The sequence below is a fragment of the Pelophylax lessonae genome, assembly GCF_965119305.1.
Source record: "Pelophylax lessonae genome assembly, chromosome: 4".
Lineage (NCBI taxonomy): Eukaryota > Metazoa > Chordata > Amphibia > Anura > Ranidae > Pelophylax > Pelophylax lessonae.
In genome coordinates this window covers 409,816,723-409,828,738 of record NC_138771.1, presented here as the reverse complement: position 1 = coordinate 409,828,738, position 12,016 = coordinate 409,816,723, and positions in this window count along the sequence as shown.

Here is a 12,016-nt window from a genome sequence, read left to right as displayed (position 1 = left end):
AGATTTTTTTGAATTAAGTGCAACAGCCTAACAAGAGCAATTAACATCGGAAAAACGGAGAAGGGTTATTAAAGGAGAAGTACAGCCAAAGCTTGTTTGGCTGTACTTCTGTGGATTACAAGAGTGCAGTTCGTTCTACACTCCTGTGAACCATTTTCAGCAGACAGTTGGCTGAAGGCTGCTGTCGGCTGACGTCACAGAGCTAGTCCAGGCTGCGGCAAGATCACGACAATAAAGTTAGAATTTGCCTACAACCCTAGACCAGCCCCTGGCTCAGCCTCTCAGTGAGTCGCTGAGAGCCTGAGCCAGCCGCTGCTGCCCCTTCCACAGCCCAGCACTCTAGTGAGCACGGGGGGCAATCTAGAGAGCCGGCGACTGACAGTCACTAGCTCTCTGCTCACTGAACTCTGAGAACCGAGTGATCAGGGGTCTTTGATCAGTTGATTTTCAGTCTTAGAGCCAGAGGGGGACAGATGCAGCATCAGAAAGATAATGCATCCACCTGGGTAAGTACGATTTTGAAAAAATGCTGAGGACCAGAGTCGCTCCAAGAAGATCCAGAAGTGAGTTGACATCAAAACAGCGGGACCCCTGTTTGTCGGGAACGTGGAGGCCACAGTACTGGTACTTGCCAAAGGCAGACGCACATGCGCATGCGCGATCTCGCAAGTGCCCAATGTTTTAGATGTGCTAATGCGAGCATGCGCAGAAATATTCGCAAAAGTGCGCACACCAATAGACATTGGCGCCAAAACACCATTGGCGCCAAAACACCATATATAAGTGCAGCACTTGCACTAAGGCTTTTCTGTCTGATCTGTAGCTGTACATGAGTTCCTGAAATCTGACCCTGCTTCTTCTATGTTTGACCCTGGTTGCCTTGACTCCGCTTGATCTCTCTCCCACCTTGACCTTGGCCTGTATCTGGACTTTCCTTTTGTCTTTGCCCACCTGCCTGAATCCACGTTGCTAATCTCTATCTGAACCCTGAACCTGGAACTCTCTGCCTTCTGTCTTTGCCTGCTATTGAACGTCCGTCACCGACCAAGCTTGTCTGACCATGCTTCCTGTGTCTCTTGCTCTGCATGCACCTGCCTGCTGCCTGCTGCCACCTGTCTGGAGTCTGCCAGTTCTACCTATCTGCCATTACCTTCTGGTCCACCCTAGTTGTACACCCACCATTTGGAAGACGATCCAGGCACCCTTACACCACCACGCTCTTGTGGCCACTGTCACAACATCTGTGGTCCCGGAGCTAGGGTTGTACAAGAGGCCTTCCCTCTGCACATGAGGCTCAGCCGTCAGGTACGTGGAACTGTTGCTGTAACACTGGGACTGGTGGGATGACACTACTGCCATTACCTGTTGCTTTTAGCAGAGACTGAGCACATAGAAACTGGCCATCTGACTAGCAAAATTATTTACAACATTATTTACTGCATGCAAACGTTACTGTGACCGTGTTCATGTGCATCACTTTAAAGACTGGGCCCCAGCGCTAGCCATCAGAAGAACTAAGGCTAAAGACTGCTCACTCAGATAGCTACTTCACAAGAACTTTGTCTATTATCCATAGTAAGAGGTACCTCTTTAGGCAATCTTAAATTTAATTTCTGCCATCCATATGGAATACACTCTAAAGTAGATATAGCCTACATTTTACAGAGGAGTTATTGCAGTATTGGTTATCATTGCTGTTACTGTTTTCTAATGTCATTACTTATTGCTAAATTTGTGGATTACTAGGTTTACTCTAATTTAGCTGAATAAAATGTCATTTTATGTTATTATAGCCTAGTGAACGTATTAGGGGGGGTTTACTAAAACTGGAGCACACAGAATCTGGTGCAGATGTGCATAGTAACCAATCAGCTTCTAACTTCAGCTTGTGCAAATAGGTTTTGTCAATAAAACCTAGAAGCTGATTGGTTACTATGCACCAAATTCTGTTTGCACCAGTTTTAGTAAATTGCCCCTATTGTCTTTGATTTATGTAATCCTTTACTTACTCATTTATGTGCATACTGCTATTTACTGCAACCCATGGCAACATATTGGGTTTATTTACCACCAACCAGTCTGCTGCTGCAGTATGTTTGCTTTTTGATACTGAACCTTAGCTGTGTGCAGGGAATTTATACCTGTGCTCCCAATAGCAGTGCAGTATCATTTTGCTTAATCTTGTGTGTCAGTGGGGCTGAGGTTGTTCTCAAGCTGGGGCAGAAGAACAGAGAACCCAATCTCCCAATCAGCTTCTGTGTGGGCAGCACTATAGTATTTTGACATAATTATTTTCTGACATATGTTCATGATATGGTATGCTGTGAGTGATGATTTTGAAGGTTTGCCTTTATGGTAATATGTTGTAAATATAAGCTTTTGGTAAAAGGCATAAGTCCTCCCATGTTATTGTAAGACATCTGCAGAATGCTAGTGGGTGATACGACCTGATAGGGAGCAGCCAATGAGTGAGCCACACCTTCCAGATGTTCAGCAGTGCAAAAAACAAAGTTTTATTTTCAGAATCCCCTTTTACCATATCATTCAGTAAGGCTGAATTACTAAATAAATGGATATGTGTGTCCACATATGTGAGAAAACTTTGACCATATGCATGATCATGATTCTTTAACCTATTTAGCGGATTACATATAGATGTTTAATGAATTTGGTGGGCTTAGCCCTAATTTACCATAAGAGCATCCAAATAATATTGTTGTTATGCCTCTTATTTCCCTAAGGTATATACCCTGTATGCACAGGGGAAAAAAAGCTAAAATCTACAAAAAAGTGATCAGATTGCAAAGCAATGAAATGTGCATGGGCTAAGCCTAAATGCATATAAAAAAAATTGTACAATATTTTGCTGGATAAAAAAGTTAGAATATTTATAAGTATTTACTATAGAGCCTCTATCCCACAGTTTTTTTTAAACAAATTAAAGTAGATATTAACCCTAACTGGATGGCATTTTTTTTTGCTAAAGCACACTGTACAATAAACAATTGCAATTTTTTTTTAAATAAAGTACCAGTACTTGTTTTCACCTTCTTTTACATCCTTTGTTGCATATAAGTGCAGCTGATTTCTTATAGCTATACATGTCCACATGCATGCTCTCCAGCATTATCCTGCATGTCCTTTGTCCTGGATTTGCCAGGACAGTCCCAAATCTTGGTCCACTGCTCTGCCGATGCTCTGTCTCACTGTGATCTAGGACCTTAAAGTTAATTAATAAAAGCTGCAAATTGAAAAATATGGAAAATGATGTTTGAAATACCATTAAAAAGTTAAAGGATATAGGAGATCATAGTGATTGTGCTTAAATTTTTTCACAGTCTCTTCTAACTGTAGCCATGTGCGCATTCACATGTAAAAACAAACAATGCTTAAGGCTCGGGTCACACTATTGCGATGCGGGAAAGCTGCGAATTCGCAGCCTTTTCCCGCATCGCACACGCACCCCCGGCAGTTCACACTGCCATATGCGATACGCTGGGGGTGTCAATGTAATCTTAACGACACCCCCAGTTTGATCGCATATCGCAGTGCGATCGTGCAGTTCGCACAGGATGGGATCGCACAAGTGTGAACCGCTGTGCGATCCGATCCTGATGCGGCTGCAAAAATGCCTCCTGTGCGTGTTTGCACCGGGTGCGATGCGAATTTAGCCATACAAACTGTATGGCTAAACTCGCACCGCACAGCTGATCGCATGTAATGTCGGAGCAGTGCGCTCCGACATTACATGCGAACCCGGCACTCGCATGAGTGTGAACCGGGTCTTAATCGAATCTTCACTGCATCTTAGCATTGCAAACCAAAAACACTATATAACTACTTTTTAATATTCAGAGTAAACTACCCCATCCTTCCTTGTCTCCATGCTTTATATTGTTGTGAAATCACTTTGAGAAACAACCCCATGCAGGCGAGTGTGCTTTGCTGAGAACCCTCCCTCCTGAAAACTCCTGGGATGTGTGACATCATTTGCCTAGGCAGGGAACCAGGAAGTAACTGAAGATATGTAAAAAAAAAAAAAAAAGGTTTAAAACAAGTAAATATGATACACTTTCCTATCTATTTACTAATGCTAGCAGCATGATGATGAAAAATAATCAAGGTTGCTTGGCAGAGTGCAGTTCCACTTTAAATAGACACAAAAGTCATTAAAAAAAAATCAAATTTTTTATTTTTGTCACTCTGCGGCTTAAATGAATACGTTTGAACTCAAGAGCATATATTCTACACAAAATCACCCATGTTAGTAAATTCCACTCTTATCTACTATAACCTGTGAGTGACAGTTTGTACGCACATCACTTACTAACGATTAAGTACAGGTGCATATACAGTGTGAGTCTGCATTTTTCATTATTTTGACTTTGCACGGCTTGGCTATCAATTATAGCACATGCAATTCTAACTCAAGACACATCATGTAAATAGAAAATATTGCAATATATCAACATACTGTACTGTATGTAAAAGCCCCCAGATTTACAAACAGCATGAGATGATAGCTAACTAACTTTGTTGTGCAGCATACTTAATCATGTTTTCTATCATATATATTAAAGAACAAGTGGCAGTTAACTGCCATACTCAATTGGTTTAGCAGCATATAGTAAACTTATGATTACTCTACTTTGTTTAACTTTTGAGCTCCAAAGATTTTACTCCCTTCATGACCTGGCACGGTTTTTTTAGTTCGGTACTGCTCTACTTTAACGGGGAATTGCACACACAGCCTTTTTTTCTGGTGTTATTTGATCACCACTGGGCTTTTTTATTGTTTGCGATATAAACGAAAAAAGACCTTACATTTTGAAAAAAATATATATATATATTTTCAACTTGCTGCTGTAAAACATATTCAATAAAAAATGTAAAAAATGAAATGTCTTCATAAATTTAGGTCAACGTGTATTCTGCACCATGTATTTTGTACAAAAAATAAATCCAAATCAATGTATAGTGACTGGTCTAAATGAAAGTTATAGCGCCTACAAACTATGGTATTGATCAGGGGTAATGAATTAAAATTCAAGGAGGTCATGTCGCTAAAATTTTCTTTGGGCCGAGGTCCGAATCTGAAGTCTGTGCTATGACTCAGAAAGATGGGCAAAACAAAACGTGTCCATCAGCGTTGCTCTTAACATAAAATATACCCATTTGAGTGCCCCCTAACATTAAATGTGTCCATCAGCGTGACCCTTAGCATAAAATTTGCCCATCAGCGTGACCCTTAACATAAAATAAGGGGCACACTGATGGCCACATTTTATGTTAGGGGGCACTCTGATGGGTGCATTTTATGTTAGGGGGCATGCTGATGGGCACATTTTATGTTAGGGGGCACTCTGATGGGCACATTTTATATTAGGGGGCACTCTGATGGGCACATTTTGTTAGGGGGCACGCTGATGGGGAAAACAAAACGTGTCCATCAGCGTTGCTCTTAAAGTAAAATATGCCCATTAGGGTGCCCCTTAACATAAAATGTGCCCATCAGAGTAACCCCTAACATAAAATGTGTAAAATGTGCCCATCAGAGTGCCCCCTAACATAAAATGTGCCCATCAGCATGCACCCTAACATAAAATGTGCCCATCAGCGTGCCCCCTAACATAAAATGTGCCCATCATCGTGACCCTTAGCATAAAATTTGCCCATCAGCGTGACCCTTAACATAAAATATGCCCATCAGCGTGACCCTTAACATAAAATAAGGGGAACGCTGATGGGCACATTTTATGTTAGGGGGCATTCTGATGGGCACATTTTATGTTAGGGGGCACTCTGATGGGAACATTTTATGTTAAGGGACACGCTGATGGGCAAAACAAAACGTGTCCATCAGCGTTGCTCTTAACATTAAATATGCCCATTAGAGTGGCCCTTAACATAAAATATGCCCGTTAGAGTGCCCCTTAACATAAAATGTGCCCATTAGCGTAACCCTTAGCATAAAATTTACCCATCAGTGTGACCCTTAGCATTAATTATGCCCATCATGGTGACACTTAGCATCAAATTTGCCCATCAGCGTGACCCTTAACATAAAATAAGGGAAACGCTGATGGGCAAATTTTATGTTAGGGGGCACTCTGATGGGCACATTTTATGTTAGGGGGCCCTCTGATAGGAACATTTTATGTTAAGGGGCATGCTGATGGGCAAAACAAAACGTGTCCATCAGCGTTGCTCTTAACATTAAATATGCCCATTAGAGTGGCCCTTAACATAAAATATGCCCGTTAGAGTGCCCCTTAACATAAAATGTGCCCATTAGCGTGACCCTTAGCATAAAATTTACCCATCAGTGTGACCCTTAGCATTAATTATGCCCATCATGGTGACACTTAGCATCAAATTTGCCCATCAGCGTGACCCTTAACATAAAATAAGGGAAACGCTGATGGGCAAATTTTATGTTAGGGGGCACTCTGATGGGCACATTTTATGTTAGGGGGCCCTCTGATAGGAACATTTTATGTTAAGGGGCACGCTGATGGGCAAAACAAAACGTGTCCATCAGTGTTGCTCTTAACATTAAATATGCCCATTAGAGTGCCCCTTAACATAAAATATGCCCATTTGAGTGCTCCCTAAAATAAAATGTGTCCATCAGCGTGACCCTTAGCATAAAATTTGCCCATCAGCGTGACCCTTAACATAAAATAAGGGGCACGCTGTTGGGCACATTTTATGTTAAGGGGCACTCTGATGGGCGCATTTTATGTTAGGGGGCACGCTGATGGGCACATTTTATGTTAGGGGGCACTCTGATGGGTACATTTTATGTTAGGGGGCACTTTGATGGGCAAAACAAAACGTGTCCATCAGCGTTGCTCTTAAAGTAAAATATGCCCATTAGGGTGCCCCTTAACATAAAATGTGCCCATCAGAGTAACCCCTAACATAAAATGTGCCCATCAGAGTGCCCCCTAACATAAAATGTGCCCATCAGCGTGCACCCTAACATAAAATGTGCCCATCAGCGTGCCCCCTAACATAAAATGTGCCCTTCATCGTGACCCTTAGCATAAAATTTGCCCATCAGCGTGACCCTTAACATAAAATATGCCCATCACCGTGACCCTTAACATAAAATAAGGGGAACGCTGATGGGCACATTTTATGTTAGGGGGCATTCTGATGGGCACATTTTATGTTAGGGGGCACTCTGATGGGAACATTTTATGTTAAGGAGCACGCTGATGGGCAAAACAAAACGTGTCCATCAGCGTTGCTCTTAACATTAAATATGCCCATTAGAGTGGCCCTTAACATAAAATATGCCCGTTAGAGTGCCCCTTAACATAAAATGTGCCCATTAGCGTGACCCTTAGCATAAAATTTACCCATCAGTGTGACCCTTAGCATTAATTATGCCCATCATGGTGACACTTAGCATCAAATTTGCCCATCAGCGTGACCCTTAACATAAAATAAGGGAAACGCTGATGGGCACATTTTATGTTAGGGGGCACTCTGATGGGCACATTTTATGTTAGGGGGCCCTCTGATAGGAACATTTTATTTTAAGGGGCACGCTGATGGGCAAAACAAAACGTGTCCATCAGTGTTGCTCTTAACATTAAATATGCCCATTAGAGTGCCCCTTAACATAAAATATGCCCATTTGAGTGCTCCCTAACATAAAATGTGTCCATCAGCGTGACCCTTAGCATAAAATTTGCCCATCAGCGTGACCCTTAACATAAAATAAGGGGCACGCTGTTGGGCACATTTTATGTTAAGGGGCACTCTGATGGGCGCATTTTATGTTAGGGGGCACGCTGATGGGCACATTTTATGTTAGGGGGCACTCTGATGGGCACATTTTATGTTAGGGGGCACTTTGATGGGCACATTTTGTTAGGGGGCACGCTGATGGGCAAAACAAAACGTGTCCATCAGCATTGCTCTTAACGTAAAATATGCCCCTTATGGTGCCCCTTAACAGAAAATGTGCCCATCAAAGTGACCCCTTACATAAAATGTGTAAAATGTGCCCATCAGAGTGCCCCCAAACATAAAATGTGCCCATCAACGATCCCCCTAACATAAAATGCGCCCATCATCGTGACCCTTGGCATAAAATTTGCCCATCAGCGTGCCCCTTAACATAAAATATGCCCATCAGCGTGACCCTTAACATAAAATAAGGGGAACGCTGATGGGCACATTTTATGTTAGGGGGCATTCTGATGGGCATATTTTATGTTAGGGGGCACTCTGATGGGAACATTTTATATTAAGGGGCACGCTGATGGGCAAAACAAAACATGTCCATCAGCGTTGCTCTTAACATTAAATATGCCCATTAGAGTGTCCCTTAACATAAAATGTGCCCATTAGCGTTACCCTTAGCATAAAATTTGCCCATCAGCGTGACCCTTAGCATTAATTATGCCCATCAGGGTGACCCTTAGCATAAAATATGCCCATCAGCGTGACCCTTAACATAAAATAAGGGGAACGCTGATGGGCACATTTTATGTTAGGGGGCATTTTGATGGGCACATTTTATGTTAGGGGGCACTCTGATAGGAACATTTTATGTTAAGGGACACGCTGATGGGCAAAACAAAACGTGTCCATCAGCGTTGCTCTTAACATTAAATATGCCCATTAGAGTGCCCCTTATAATAAAATATGCCCATTTGAGTGCCCCCTAACATAAAATGTGTCCATCAGCGTGACCCTTAGCATAAAATTTGCCCATCAGCGTTACCCTTAACATAAAATAAGGGGCACGCTGTTGGGCACATTTTATGTTAGGGGGCACTCTGATGGGCGCATTTTATGTTAGGGGGCACGCTGATGGGCACATTTTATGTTAGGGGGCACTCTGATGGGCACATTTTATGTTAGGGGGCACTCTGATGGGCACATTTTGTTAGGGGGCACGCTGATGGGCAAAACAAAACGTGTCCATCAGTGTTGCTCTTAACGTAAAATATGCCCATTAGGGTGCCCCTTAACATAAAATGTGCCCATCAGAGTGACCCCTAACATAAAATGTGTAAAATGTGCGCATCAGAGTGCCCCCTAACATAAAATGTGCCGATCAGCGTGCCCCCTAACATAAAATGCGCCCATCATCGTGACCCGTGGCATAAAATTTGCTCATCAGCGTGCCCCTTAACATAAAATATGCCCATCAGCGTGACCCTTAACATAAAATAAGGGGAACGCTGATGGGCACATTTTATGTTAGTGAGCATTCTGATGGGCAAAACAAAATGTGTCCATCAGCTTTGCTCTTAACATTAAATATGCCCATTAGAGTGCCCCTTAACATAAAATGTGTCCATTAGCGTGACCCTTAGCATAAAATTTGCCCATCAGCGTGACCCTTAGCATTAATTATGCCCATCAAGGTGACACTTAGCATAAAATATGCCCATCAGCGTGCCCCTTAACATAAAATATGCCCATCAGCGTGACCCTTAACATAAAATAAGGGAACGCTGATAGGCACATTTTATGTTAGGGGGCATTCTGATGGGCATATTTTATGTTAGGGGGCACTCTGATGGGAACATTTTATATTAAGTGGCACGCTGATTGACAAAACAAAACGTGTCCATCAGCGTTGCTCTTAACATTAAATATGCCCATTAGAGTGCCCCTTAACAATAAATGTGCCCATTAGCGTGACCCTTAGCATAAAATTTGCCCATCAGCGTGACCCTTAGCATTAATTATGCCCATCAGGGTGACACTTAGCATAAAATCTGTCCATCAGTGTGACCCTTAACATAAAATAAGGGGAACGCTGATGGGCACATTTTATGTTAGGGGGCACTCTGATGGGAACATTTTATGTTAAAGGACAAGCTGATGGGCAAAACAAAACGTGTCCATCAGCATTGCTCTTAACATTAAATATGCCCATTAGAGTGCCCCTTAACATAAAATTTGCCCATTAGAGTGCCCCTTAACATAAAATATGCCCATTAGAGTGCTCCTTAATAGGGTTGAGCGAACACGGACTGTATTATTCGTGTTCGTACCGAATAATTGGATTTTTTTTACCCGAACACAGACACTTTACTGTATATTCGGGTAAAAATCCGTGTTCGGTCGTTTTATTTCCGGGTTTTGCATGCTTTGGCGCGCTTTTCATGGCGGGCTTTCAACAGCCAATAAACAAGCGTTTAACTGGTGTGCCTTAAGCCATCCCAACCATGCCTACAAATGTATCAGTAGCTGTGATTGGCAGACTGAAGCATGTGACCAAGTCTTTATAAGTTTGAGGTAGCACCACTACGGCGTCATTCTGCTGCTTAGATCAGGGAGAGAGCACACATCAACGTGCTGGCTGCTGATTAGGGACAGACAGGAAAAAAAAACATTTGTGTCCGGATAGAATTGAGGGACAGGTCGGAGTGTGTTAGGCAGGGCGAGTTGTAGGCATTTTAGGGAGAGAGTCTGCTGATTTTTAGGGAAAGTGTGTTCTACAAACTACAATCAACATTGCTGTGTGGGGTGGGGTTTGCAGTCACCCGATCTACGATCTCTTATCAATCCTGTTAGGGAGAGAGTCTTCTGATTTTTAGGGAAAGTGTGTTCTACAAACTACAATCGATATTGCTGTGTGGGGTGGGGTCTGCACTCAGTCCCGTTCTACGATCTTATCAATCCTGTTAGGGATAGAGTCTGCTGATTTTTAGGGAAAGTGTGTTCTACAAACTACAATCGACATTGCTGTGTGGGGTGGGGTCTGCACTCAGTCCCGATCTACGATCTTATAAATCCTGTTAGGGATAGAGTCTGCTGATTTTTAGGGAAAGTGTGTTCTACAAACTACAATCGATATTGCTGTGTGGTGTGGGATAGGAGATAGGCAGGTGTCAGTGATCCACATCCATTTTGCTGTGTGTGGGCTGCAGTGAACACAATCTTTTTGGGGTGCAGTGAACAAAATCTTTTTGGGGTGCAGTGAACACAATCTTTTTGGGGTACAGTGAACACAATCTTTTTGGGGTGCAGTGAACACAATCTTTGTGGGGTACAGTGAACACAATCTTTGTGGGGTGCAGTGAACACAATCTTGGTGCAGTGAACACAATCTTTTTGGGGTGCAGTGAACAAAATCCTTTTGGGGTGCAGTGAACACAATCTTTGTGGGGTGCAGTGAACACAATCTTTTTGGGGTGCAGTGAACACAATCTTTGTGGGGTACAGTGAACACAATCTTTGTGGGGTGCAGTGAACACAATCTTTTTGGGGTGCAGTGAACACAATCTTTGTGGGGTACAGTGAACACAATCTTTGTGGGGTGCAGTGAACACAATCTTTTTGGGGTGCAGTGAACACAATCTTTTTGGGGTGCAGTGAACACAATCTTTGTGGGGTACAGTGAACACAATCTCATACTTCTGAAGATTTGAGGGTGCTGCCTGTTCCATACTCCCCCTACTCCTCATCCATCCTTTTAGGGGTACAAACAATAGTAATTGGGGCCTAGTGTGGTTGTGTACGTGTGATATACATACACTTTTTTTGATCATATTTTCTATTCCGCTATTTAATCAAAAACCTTTGGGGATCAGTTAAATTGGGGGATAGTCTGTGTTGGTACGTGTGGGAGAGATCCACCTTTCCAAGTTTTTGGGGTTCATCTCATACTTCTGAAGATTTGAGGGTGCTGCCTGTTCCATACTCCCCCTACTCCTCATGCAGCCTTTTAGGGGTACAAACAATAGTAATTGGGGCCTAGTGTGGTTGTGTACGTATGAGATACATACACTTTTTTGGATCATATTTTCTATTCCGCTATTTAATCAAAAACCTTTGGGGATCAGTTAAATTGGGGGGTAGTCTGTGTTGGTACGTGTGAGATCCACCTTTCCAAGTTTTTGGGGTTCATCTCATACTTCTGAAGATTTGAGGGTGCTGCCTGTTCCATACTCCCCCTACTCCTCATCCATCCTTTTAGGGGTACAAACAATAGTAATTGGGGCCTAGTGTGGTTGTGTACGTGTGAGATACATACACT